Raw genomic sequence first — 12,456 nt, 5'->3', positions numbered from 1 at the left:
AGTTCTTTTTTATAAAGACAGTAATAAAATGATTAGATCTGTATTTCAGAAAAATCATCGGTAACAGTATGATGGCTACCTTGGGAGAAAAAAAAACTAGAGGCTGCCAAATGTGTTAGATTATGGCTGAATCACCCCTGTGCTATGCTTAGTCTCTCAGTCCTGTCTGACTCTTTGAGACCCCATGGACTGTAGCCCGCCAGGCTCCTCTGTCCATGGGGACTCTCCAGACAAGAATACTGGAGTGGGTTGCCATGCCCTCCTCCAGAACTTCCCAATCCAGGGATAGAACCCAGGTCTCCCGCATTGCAGGTGGGCTCTGTCCAGTCTGAGCCACCAGGGAAGCTCTGAATCACCCGTAGTACATGTAGAAAACATAACACAGTCACTACATATGTCATGATTTAAACTATAATAGTGAAAAATAATTTTAAGACAGTACAAATTTGAAAGGAGTAATTTATGCCTGAAAAGAAAAAGACACTAATTAAATAAAGTAATGGAGCTTATTGGAAGGAATGACAAAACCTAAGAGATAAAGAGAAAGGACAGAAGAGGCTTCTTAGAATGTCAGAAAAATATTCCATGCCAAGAAATGAGTACAACAGTAAATATATCTGAGTAATAGAAAATAATCATGATGGTGGAATAAAGGGTATACTAGAGGCTAAACAGTAACAAATTATAAAAAATTATTTCCTTTTTATTTGAATAATTATTTTGTGTACTTTAAAGTTTTCTTGGTGCTTTGTGGAAAATGACAGATGGAGGTGGAATACTTTAGCTTACGAAATACAAATCAGTTGTGGCTCTTACTATCATTATGAGTTATCAAAGCCAGACTGTGTGTGAGTATATGTATGTAGTGATTGGTAGTGTTTTGGCAAAAGTGAGTTGGAGATAGAAAGAGGTGGAATAAAAAAAAAAAAATCTCTTAAGGTAGAAAGCAAAACTCCTTGAATATTTAAGAGGAAAAAAAAGGGAGGAAAATCTTTTCCAGAGGATATTAAATTATTCAAGCAGGTTGATGGATCCTGTTTGCTCTCAAACTGATTGTATTAACCAGCATTTAGAACAGTTGCTCTACTCATTTGACAGTTATGGGGAATAATTACTCATTTTCCTTATCGAACTGGTTTGAAATATCACATTGTGTGAGAGTTCCTGCAGCTTGTCAGATTGTGTTAATTTTGTTCATTTTTCTAGTGAATGTTTTAAACTGTTGACCCAGCTCATGAATACAACAGCCCTTTTCTTTCTCTTCTGAAAAAGATAGGTGATTGGGTAACAGACACCATTGGATATGCAGAAAATGAAGCATCCTGATATAGAGGTAAGTCAATATTTTTAAAAGAAAGTGAACATAATTTTTTCTTCTTTTCAAATTCTTCCATTGATATTATGTGACATTTATTTCAGGTGAATTTAATCAATTAAATTTTGTTTTTAATTTATATGTTCACTGACTATTCCCTAATACTATTATAGAATGAATTGTGGTTGTGATATTTTTAACTGTTCCAAGGAACAGAGGGAAAGAAAATTAGAAACTAGGAGACAGTCTGGAGTCTATGTTAAGAACACAAGCTGAGGAATTTAATCTAGGTTCATAGTCCCGCTCCACAGTTCTTAGCTGTCTGACCTAAGCCAGTTTCTTTGTCTGAAAGATGGATGAAGATAATGCCTCTCTCCAAAGAGATTTTATGCATATGTGAACAATTATTTTATTGTTGTGGAACAGTCTAAAATTACATTGTTAATATTAATTTAATACTATTACTTTGGGTTTTATTTTTCAAAATGAAAATTAAAACAAGAGCCTGATAGTATGAACCATTTGGTACTCCGGATTCTCCTTGGGTTCCACTAATTTATCCAACCTTATCTATAACTAATTCCCAGAATTAATCCCCCATTTCAACGTGGCTGGTCTTGCTGACCAAGCTTCCTAACTTCCATTTTCTCGAGATTCCAGCTGGATCATGCCTTCAAGGATGTCCTCACTTGTCCCAAACAAAACATGAAGCACGGGATCCTAATTCTCTTTTAAGGTATCCGCATATATACATATGATCATAAATTAGTGATATTAAGCATTTGTAAGAACATGTTTGCTTTTTAATAACTGCCTCTTAAGTTATCTGGAAAATTGCCTTGTGGGAGAATGTTGATCATCAAGAGTTAGGAGTAATTTTTGGCAAAGAGCTGTATTGATGTGGTGAAGAATCTGCCTGACAATGCAGGAGATATCAGAGATGGGGATTCGATCCCTGGGTTGGGAAGCTCCCCTGGAGAAGGGAATGGCAACCCACTCCAGTATTCTTGCCTGGAGAATCCCATGGACAGAGGAGCCTGGAGGGCTATAGTCCATGGGGTCGCAAAGAGTCAGACACAACTGAAGTGACTTAGCATACAGCGCAGCACGAAATACTCTAAGTGGTTGCCTGTCCACTCTGCCCATTTATAAGCTCATCCTAGATGAATAGGATAATACTTATACATGTAGTCATTACTTCCTCAAAGATCAGAAAATAAGGAAAACTAGGAATGAGAAAACCTTGCATTATTAAATTTGTATTTGGCAACTAAAACCCTCAAATCTCTAATTCTCATATGATAGACCAGAGATCCTAATACCATTGCACAATAAAAAATATAAATATCCTTAAACTATTAAAAATGTTAAATACACTTTTTAAATGAAGAGAAAGGGCTAAAAAAGAGTCGGGGAGATATAAGGACAGGAGTGAATTATGAGATGTCTGGGGAAGTAAGCTACCTTGGAAGCATATGCAGATTCTTATTTCCATTCAGAGAGAAATTTTTTTTTAAAAAAAAAAAGGTCTTCTAACTACAAAAAATAGGAAGCCAAATGGAAGAACAGTCTTCATAAAGTTTAGACTCAACAAAAAATACAAGGAACCTAGGAATAAATGTAACAAAGTTCAAAGCCTTTATTAAGAATATGATAAAGTTTAATGAAAAGGTTGGTTTTCATTCCAATCCTGAGGAAAGGCAATGCCAAAGAATGTTCAAGCACAATTGCACTCATCTCACAAGCTAGCAAAGTAATGCTCAAAATTCTCCAAGCCAAACTTCAACAGTAAGTGAACCATCAACTTCCAGAAGTTCAAGCTGGATTTAGAAAAGGCAGAGGAAGCAGAGATCAAATTGCCAACGTCTGCTGGATCATTGAAAAAGGACGAGAGTTCCAGAAAAACATCTATTTCTGCTTTATTGACTATGCCAAAGCCTTTGACTGTGTGGATCACAATAAACTACAGAAAATTCTTAAAGAGATGGGAATATCAGACCACCTGACCTGCCTCTTGAGAAATTTGTATGCAGGTGAGGAAGGAACAGTTAGAACTGAACATGGAACAACAGACTGGTTCCAAATAGGAAAAGGAGTACATCAAGGCTGTATATTGTCACCCTGCTTATTTAACTTATATACAGAGTACCTCATGTGAAATGCCAGGTTGGATGAAGCACAAGCTGGAATCAAGATTGCCAGGAGAAATATCAGTAACCTCAGATATGCAGATGACACCACCCTTAGGGCAGAAATCGAGGAACTAAAGAGCCTCTTGATGAAAGTAAAAGAGGAGAGTGAAAATGTTGATTTAAATCTCAACATTCAGAAAACAAAGATCATGGCATCCAGTCCCATCACTTCGTGGCAATTAGATGGGGAAACAGTAGAAACAGTGAGAGACTTTATTTTCTTGAGCTCCAAAATCACAGATGGTGACTGCAGCCATGAAATTTAAAAGACACTTGCTCCTTGGAAGAAAAGCCATGACCAACCTAGAAAGCATATTAAAAAGCATAGACATTATTTTGCCAACAAAAGTCCGTCTAGTCAAAGCTATGGTTTTTCCAGTGGTCATGTATGGATGTGAGAGTTGGACTATAAAGAAAGCTGAGCACTGAAGAATTGATGCTTTTGAACTGTGGTGTTGGAGAAGACTCTTGAGCGTCCCTTGGACTGCAAGGAGATCCAAGCAGTCCATTCTGAAGGATACCAGTCCTGAATATTCACTGGAAGGACTGATGATGAGGCTGAAACTCCAATTCTTTGGCCACCTGATGCAAAGAACCGACTCACTGGAAAAGACCCTGATGCTGGGAAAGACTGATAGTGGGAGGAGAAGGGGAGGACAGAGGATGAGATGGTTGGATGGCATCACCAACTTGATGGACATGAGTTTGATTAAGCTCCAGGAGTTGGTGATGGACAAGGAAGCTTGGCGTGCTGCAGTCCATGGGGTCACAAAGAGTTGGACACGACTGAGTGACTGAACTGAACTGAAAGCTTAATTGAAAGATATTGAAAGACATAAATTAATGGAGTTGGTTACTATGGTCATGGATGGGAGATTCAAATTTCTTTAAATTTATCTATAGATTCTATGATATTTTGATCAAAATTGTAGTATCAGTTTTTATAGAATTTGTCTTGCTAATTCTAAAATGAATGTGAAAGAATAAAGAGCTATGTATGGCCAAGACACATTTGAAGAAATACAAGCTAGAAGTTGTTCCTGAGCAGATTTGCAATTTAGTATAAAATACTGTAAATTAAGATTCTGCAGTATTGTCCTAAGGATAGATACACCGATCAATGGGATGGAATAGATATTACAGAAATTAAACCTCATACATATTGTTTAGTCTTGATAAAACCATTTTACAGGTTTTCACAGTAATTTTTTTAAAGGTTTGAAATGAACTTAGGACAAATCTGTATATATGAACAACAAAAGAAAATTTAAAGATTTTTAACATAAAATGTATTTGCTTGAATTTTGTAAATGTAAAATGTAAATCCTTCCTAAGTTAATTTTGACTTAATATTACATGGGATATATTTGACTTGTGAATTTTTCCTGTACTATTTGCTTCATCAATAGGAAAGTTCTCCGGAGAAACAGATTTCTCTTCATTCATGAAGAAGACTTACTACAAAAAACAAGAACTCAGAGACAGCTCATGAAAATGTTTTTGCCTGAACAATTTTCATATATGTTCATTTTCATTCAAATTGTTAAATACTGCAATATTAAATTAATAGAATATTTGAACAATTGAAGTTTATAGTACTTCTAAGACTTTTTCAATTCCAAAATAGTTCTTAATTACTTTGGGGTTTATTTTTTCTTCTTCCACAAATATGTTGGCACTACACAGTATATATAAAATATACTGGGCTATATACAGTACTTTAAATCAATTTTAAATTGCTTTCTTCCATGTTATAGTTTGCAAAATCACAAGTTAATTCTACTCACTCATTCACATCCCTAGCAAAGCTAATTTGATTGAGTCTTAACTAAGACAAGCGTACCTACCAGGCCAGGTCCTTGAATTTGACATAAACTAGTATAACAGAGGGGCTTCCCCTGTGGCTCAAGTGGTAAAGAATCTGCCTGCAGTGCAAGAGACTCAGGAGATACTTGTTCGATCTCTGGGTCAGGAAGATCCCTTGGAGGAGGAAATTGCAACTCAATCCAGTATTCTTGGAAAATTCCATGGACACAGCAGCCTGGTGGACTACAGTCCATAGACTTGCAAAGAGTCAGACGTGACTAAGCACATACGCATCTGCAATGTAACAAAGGTTACGCTGACATGTTCTTATCGACCTACTGCAGTTTTCATGATCAATTTGTTTTGTCTACAACATTTACTTAGGATCCAGTTTAGATGATTTCAAGGTGCCAAAATCACTTTGAAGTTTAGAAAAGAGCGATCGTGGTCATGAAACAATCCTTTGCCATTTTGCAGTGTTGTCTGTGATCTATCCTATGGCCGTAGACAACAGATGTGGACTGTCATTAAGATTTTGCTGTGTGGCTCAGGAAACTCAAACAGGGGCTCTGTATCAACCTAGAGGGGTGGGGTCGGGAGGGAGACAGGAGGGAAGTTCAAAAGGGAGGGGATGTATGCATACCTATGGCTGATTCATGTTGAGGTTTGACAGAAAACAAAAAAATTCTGTAAAACAATTATCCTTCAATAAAAAATAATAATAAGATATCATCTGGATTTCTGCTAAACCAAATAAATGAGCCTCCTGGCTCCTGTAAAACTATCCCTCAGGACCCTATCAATAATCTCTGTGTCGTTTTACTTAACCTTTCTCTAATTTTTCAATGTCATTTACAAACAATGAAGTGTACATTGTGTTCGAAAAAGCATGGCCCATGCCTGCCTTTCTGCTTTTGTTTTACAAGAATGGTATGGTGATATCCATTTATCTAGAGGTCAAACCCTGACAAAGACAGCCACTGGATGCACAGACACTAACCACAAGAGCCATCTCACCAGCAACAAGCCGTTCTGGAGCCTTTTGTAATGAAATCGTGCTTTTCAATAAACAAATCAGAAATCCTCTAAGGAATGAGGGAAAAACATAAATAATCAGAGAGCTGACTGTGTAGTGGAGACCTTGTCTTTTCATCCCGTCCTTCTGTGCCTCTTTTGGAGCTTCCATGCTTTCATCACCTGGCCCTGTCCTGTGCTGGCCTAGCTCTAGTTGACAACACCCTCCCTTTCTCTCTTTCCTTAGTACTGAAAGAGTTGAACATTTTTGGAAACACAACAAACACTAAACAGAAACACACAACCAACAAGGACCTGCTGTATAACACATGGAACTCTGCTCAGTGTTATGAGACAGCTTGGATGGGAGGAGAGTTTGGAGGAGAATGGATGCATGTCTATGTATGGCCGAGTCCCTTCGCTGTTCACCTGAAACCATCACAACATTGTTAATTGACTACACTCCAATGCAAAATAAAATGTTTCAACAAAACAAAACACTAAGCAGAGAAAAAACTACCCCCAAAACCCAAAAAACAAGAAGATACAAACAGCCTGGAAATAGCCGACTTTGGCAAACTACAGGTTTTGAAGTCTGCTGCTACAGCTGCTGCTAAGTCGCTTCAGTCGTGTCCAACTCTGTGCAACCCCATAGACAGCCTCCTACCAGGCTCCCCCATCCCTGGGATTCTCCAGGCAAGAACACTGGAGTGGGTTGCCATTTCCTTCTCCAATGCATGAAAGTGAAAAGTGAAAGTGAAGTCGCTCAGTCGTGTCCAACTCTTAGTGACCTCATGGACTGCAGCCTACCAGTCTCCTTCGTCCATGGGGTTTTCCAAGCAAGAGTACTAGAGTGGGGTGCCATTGCCTTCTCCTTTGAAATCTAAGAAAACCAAAAAAAAAAAAAAAAAAGAAAAGAAAAAAGAAAACCAAATGAAAGAAAGTGAGAGTGAAAGTCGCTCAGTCATGTCTGACTGTGACCCCATGGACTATACAGTCCATGGAATTCTCCACGCCAGAATACTGGGGTGGGTAGCCTTTCCCTTCTCCGGGGGATCTTCCCAACCCAGGGATCGAACCTAGGTCTTCAGCATTCTTTACCAGCTGAGCTATCAAGGAAGCCCGATGCTATGTCTCAAATGACTGGTGCAGGACTAGGCTTCTTTCTTGCCAGAGTCTCAGATTCTTTGTGCCTGATGGGCACGTTCCAACCTGAAGGCCCATATAAGTAATGCTTTCCCCATCCTCTTTGTTATACGTCTCCCAGGAAAAGAGGTTGGGCTAAGAATGCTGTCACTGGAACGTCAAGTGTGTACCTGGGCAGAACTGATATGGACCCATTCGACCTCAAGGAAGAGCATGGACTTCTAGCACTTTCCTCGTGCAGACATACAGAGAAAAGCCACAGGGATCGTTCTGCCTCCTCTTACCCTCTCTCCTTAGGAACCAGGTAAAGCCCCTCTTAGTCCTTTTTAGGACCACGGTGTCTGTTCAGGCAGCAGATAAGGAATGACTGATGAGAAGGGAAGAAGACGACAGGAAAGTTCCAGAGCGGCTATGTGTGGAAATGAAGGGCAAGAACCCCTTCTTGCTAGGCCCAAAGGCCCTCCCTATATGGTGTGTGCTAAGTTGATTTAGTCATGTCCAACTCTTTGCAACCCTATGTACTATAGCCTGCCAAGCTCTTCTGTCCATGGGATTCTCCAGGCAGGAACACTGGAGTGGGTTGCTGTGCCCTCCTCCATGGATCCTCCTGCCCCAGGGATTGAACCCATGTCTCCTCCATCTCCTGCACTGGCAGGCAGGCTCTTAACCACCAGCGCCACCTGGGAAGCCTCCCTGTACTGTGGGGGCCTCCTTACCCACCCAGGGTAAGCATTTCTATTCATAATGACCTTCAAGAAATAAAGTCATGGCTCTTAGCTGGGGGCAGCTTGGCCTGCCAGAAGACATTTGACAACAGGGAGACATTTTTGATTGCTCAAACTGAAGAGCTGCTACTAGTGTCTAGTGAACAAAGGTCAGGGAAGCTCCTACCCATCCTACGGCACAAGGAAGGATTAGCAAGTGAAAAATGGCAACAGGCCCTTCCCTGGCAGTTCACTGGTTAAGACTCTGCCTTCCATTGCGGGGGGCTGCAGGTTCGATCCCTGGCCAGGGAGCTAAGATCCTACATGCCTCGTGACCAAAAAACCAAAACATAAAACAGAAGCGATACTGAAACAAATTCAATTAAAGACTTTAAAAATGGCAACAGTGTTGAGGTTAAGAAGACCTTAGAAAATTAATACATTTTAAATGTATTTTAGAGATTGCTATTTTAAAATGATTCTACATTTTAAAGCTTTAAAGTCTAAAGGAGTAAGTTTTAGTATTTGTGTATACTAATCCTCAGGGTACAATTAAATAATATGCCTCTTTTCAGTAGGAAAAAAGCACCTTTATCCTCTAAATTCTTTGAACATCTATGTATAATTTATGACCCAGAGAAAACATTTAGAAATTTTGGAGGAACTTAGAAAAAGCAAAATCTGTACACTAGGTTTTTTGTAAAGGATTTTATATAGTGATCAATTTATTGAGGAGTTTTTGAGGGATAAACACATCTCATATGGAGTACAAGGGAATTCACTGATATTTTCCTGCACCACTTGGAAGGATGGGAAATTCAAGGTGATACCCATTTTATCCTAACATTTCTCACAACGACTTGGACATTAGAGTTTCCCAGGGGATAGTCAGGGCCAAGTCTTCCTTGCTCTGCTGGGAGGAGGGAAGGACAGGGTAAGAGGCACAAGCAGACCTAAGCTCTCCTTCAAACTTCTCTTCCTTCCCCGACTCCCCTGGAAGGAGGGACAGAAAATTTTTTGCTTTGTCTGCTCACATTTCTTTTTCATTATACTCTGTTTACCCAGGTGGTGACTTTTTAACCTGAACGCTCAAATTTTCATATCCTTTAAGTATTTTAAATTTTAGTTTCAAGCACAGGCTTTAGCATCAGATAGACTTAGGTTGAAATAGTGACTTTACCATATTTTAGGTATCTGTGCTTGATTTTACACTCTTACAATGATAATTATTAGTAATAATTATAGTGAATATATGTCCATATGTATGTGTGTATATATATACATATTAATATATTCATCTTCAGATACTGTGGACAGTTTCTAAAACAGTCATTCTCAATCTTGGAAGCATATCAATATTACCTAGAAAGCTTTCAATATTATCTAGGGAGCTTTCAAATCTAAACGTCTGCAGAGTGGGAGCCAGGTGGTTAGAAATGTTGAAAAGCCCCTTCCCTGTGTTGTGAGGGTGCACCAGTGGGCTGGGAAACACTGCTCTGGCCCCAGAAGATAGGAGGGAAAGAACACATTAATTAATACTGTAGAGAACATCCTGCCACAAAACGCCACAAAATACCGAAACTCAGGCGCGGAGAGGCACAGAAACTTGCCTCCAGTTCACTTCAGTCGTGTCAGACTCTTTGCGACACCCTGGACTAAGCCCGCCAGGCTCCTCTGCCCATGGCATTCTCCAGGCAAAGATCCTGGAGTGGGTTGCCATGCCCTCCTCCAGGGGATCTTCCTGACCCAAGGACTGAACCCGCATCTTCTGCGTTGCAGGTGGATTCTTTACCGCAGAACCATTGGGGAAGCCCCCTCCAGTTACATAGCTAGTAATTTCATCAAAAGGCATCAAAAGCATGTTCCAAATGACCCAATCAAATATAGGCCAAAGAATTCAACAGACATTTCTCCAAAGACATACAGATGGCTAATAAACACTGGAAAAGATGCTCGACATCACTCATTATCAGAGAAATGCAAATCAAAACCACAATGAGGTACCATTTCGTGCTGCTCAGAATGGCTGCTATCCAAAAGTCTACAAACAACAAATGTTGGGGAGGGTGTGGAGCAAAAGGGAACCCTCTTACACTGCTGGTGGGAATGCAATCTAGTACAGCCACTATGGAGAACAGTGTAGCGATTCCTTAAAAATTTGGAAATAGAACTGCCATACGACCCAGCAATCCCACTGCCGGGCATACACACTGAGGAAACCAGAAGTGAAAGAGACACATATACCCCAATGTTCATCACAGCACTGTTTACAATAGCCAGGACATGGAATCAACCTAGATGTCCACTGGCAGAAGAATGGATAAGAAAGTTGTGGTACATATACACAATGGAATATTACTCAGCCATTAAAATGAATATATTTGAGTCAGTTCTAATGAGTTGGGTGAAATTGGAGCCTATTATACAGAGTGAAGTAAGTCAGAAAGAAAGTCACCAACACAGTATATTAATGCATATATATGGAGTTTAGAAAGATGGTAAAGTGAGGTCACTCAGTCGTGTCTGACTCTTTTCAACCCCGTGGACTATAGCCTACCAGGCTCCTCAGTCCATGGAATCTTCCAGGCAAGAGTACTGGAGTGGGTTGCCATTTCCTTCTTCAGGGGATCTTCCTGACCCAGGGGTTGAATCCGGATCTCCCGCATTGCTGGCAGAGACTTTACCCTCTGAGCCTGTAACAATGACCCTATATGCAAGACAGCAAAAGAGACACAGATGTAAAGAACAGACTTTTGGACTCTGCGGGAGAAGGTAAGGGTAGGATGATTTGAGAGAATAGCATTGAAACATGTATATTACCATATGTGAAACAGATGACCAGTCCAAGTTTGATGCATGAGACAGGCCACTCAAAGCCGGTGCACTGGGACAACCCAGAGGGATGGGTGGGGAGGGAGGTCAGAGGGAGGTTCAGGATGGGGGACACATGTACACCCGTGGCTGATTCATGTCAATGTATGGCAAAACCACCACAATATTCTAAAGTAATTAGCTTCCAACTAAAATAAATAAATTAATTTTTTAAAAAAGCATGTTCTTCAGTGTATTAGTAAGGATCACGGTCAGAGTGGCATAACTTATCTGTCCTTTCCTGTTTGTACCTCAAATTTCTCTGTTCTGCCCACCTCCCAAGGGCTCCCTCAGCCCGGGTCTGAGTGTGCTCTGGGGAGTTTTAAGTGACCCAGGAACTTATTTAGGCAAGACTGTTGGTATACCATCCCTTTGTCCAGGTAAGATTCCCACTGCAACTCTCCCTCTGAAGAAAGGTCAATTGTGGAGGAGTGAACAGGTTTTCATTAACTTAACCAAACACACACCCATTGTTTTCCAGGTGGATTATCTACAGAGACAAAGAACACAAGGGTGAAGATGGCTGTTTTCCTTAGCTTTAAAGAAGTGAAGGAAATTCACCATCCTAAGTGCCAAGAAAAAGGAGGATGTAAACACAATCTCCTTTGACTAAACAATTAACCTGGTTAATTCCTCCATCCTTCAAGACTCAGCTGAGGCAAGCATCCGCAAAGAAACCTTCCTTTGTCTCCTCCCCCATCTGAGTTAGGAGAGCTCCCTTATTTGCCCAGCTGCGTACTTGGCTTAACTCTGCACTGCTTTATATTACATTTATATTCTGTTATATTTTTATCATACTGCACTGCTTTATAGAGCATCTGCCTTCTCATGAGTCCATGAACAACCTGGGTAAAAAGGGTCATGCCTCTTCCTGTCTCTTCAGTATCTAGCACAATCCTTGGCACATAGAAGATCTTCAGTAGCTGTTTCTGAATCAATATCAATATTTCCTTATTATGAACAGTGATAGAAGACATCAAGAGGGCAGACCTTAACATTTTGTAAATCAGAAAAATGAGTCAGAGCTTAGAAGAAGTTTAGATGACTCAAGGTGGAAAGTCATTAACTGTTTTTAGCTCCTTTTAACTGCTAGGAGTCAACTCTAACCTGTTGTTTAATCTCCAGGGTAGAGAGGACCGGAACAATGAAATAGGCTCTAAAAAGTGATTTAATCACCGATTCTGATTCATCCTTTGGTGCATCCTTGTTCGCTATCACCAGAAACCATTTAAAAGCCATGCTTGGCGTTCTATAGAGCCATTTTAATGGCTGTGATTACAAATCAGGGACCTCTTCAGTATAACAAGAAACACTGATATGTTTATACACGTTCCAGGCAATTATGAGTGTTCCTCTTTCAAGCAACAATATGTCTCTCTTAATGTTTATTAGGCTATATTCTGAAAGT

This window comes from Ovis aries, chromosome 8, assembly GCF_016772045.2.
Source record: "Ovis aries strain OAR_USU_Benz2616 breed Rambouillet chromosome 8, ARS-UI_Ramb_v3.0, whole genome shotgun sequence".
NCBI classification, from domain to species: Eukaryota; Metazoa; Chordata; class Mammalia; order Artiodactyla; family Bovidae; genus Ovis; species Ovis aries.
The sequence above is the reverse complement of the archived record's forward strand: the minus strand, read 5'-3'. Positions refer to the sequence as shown.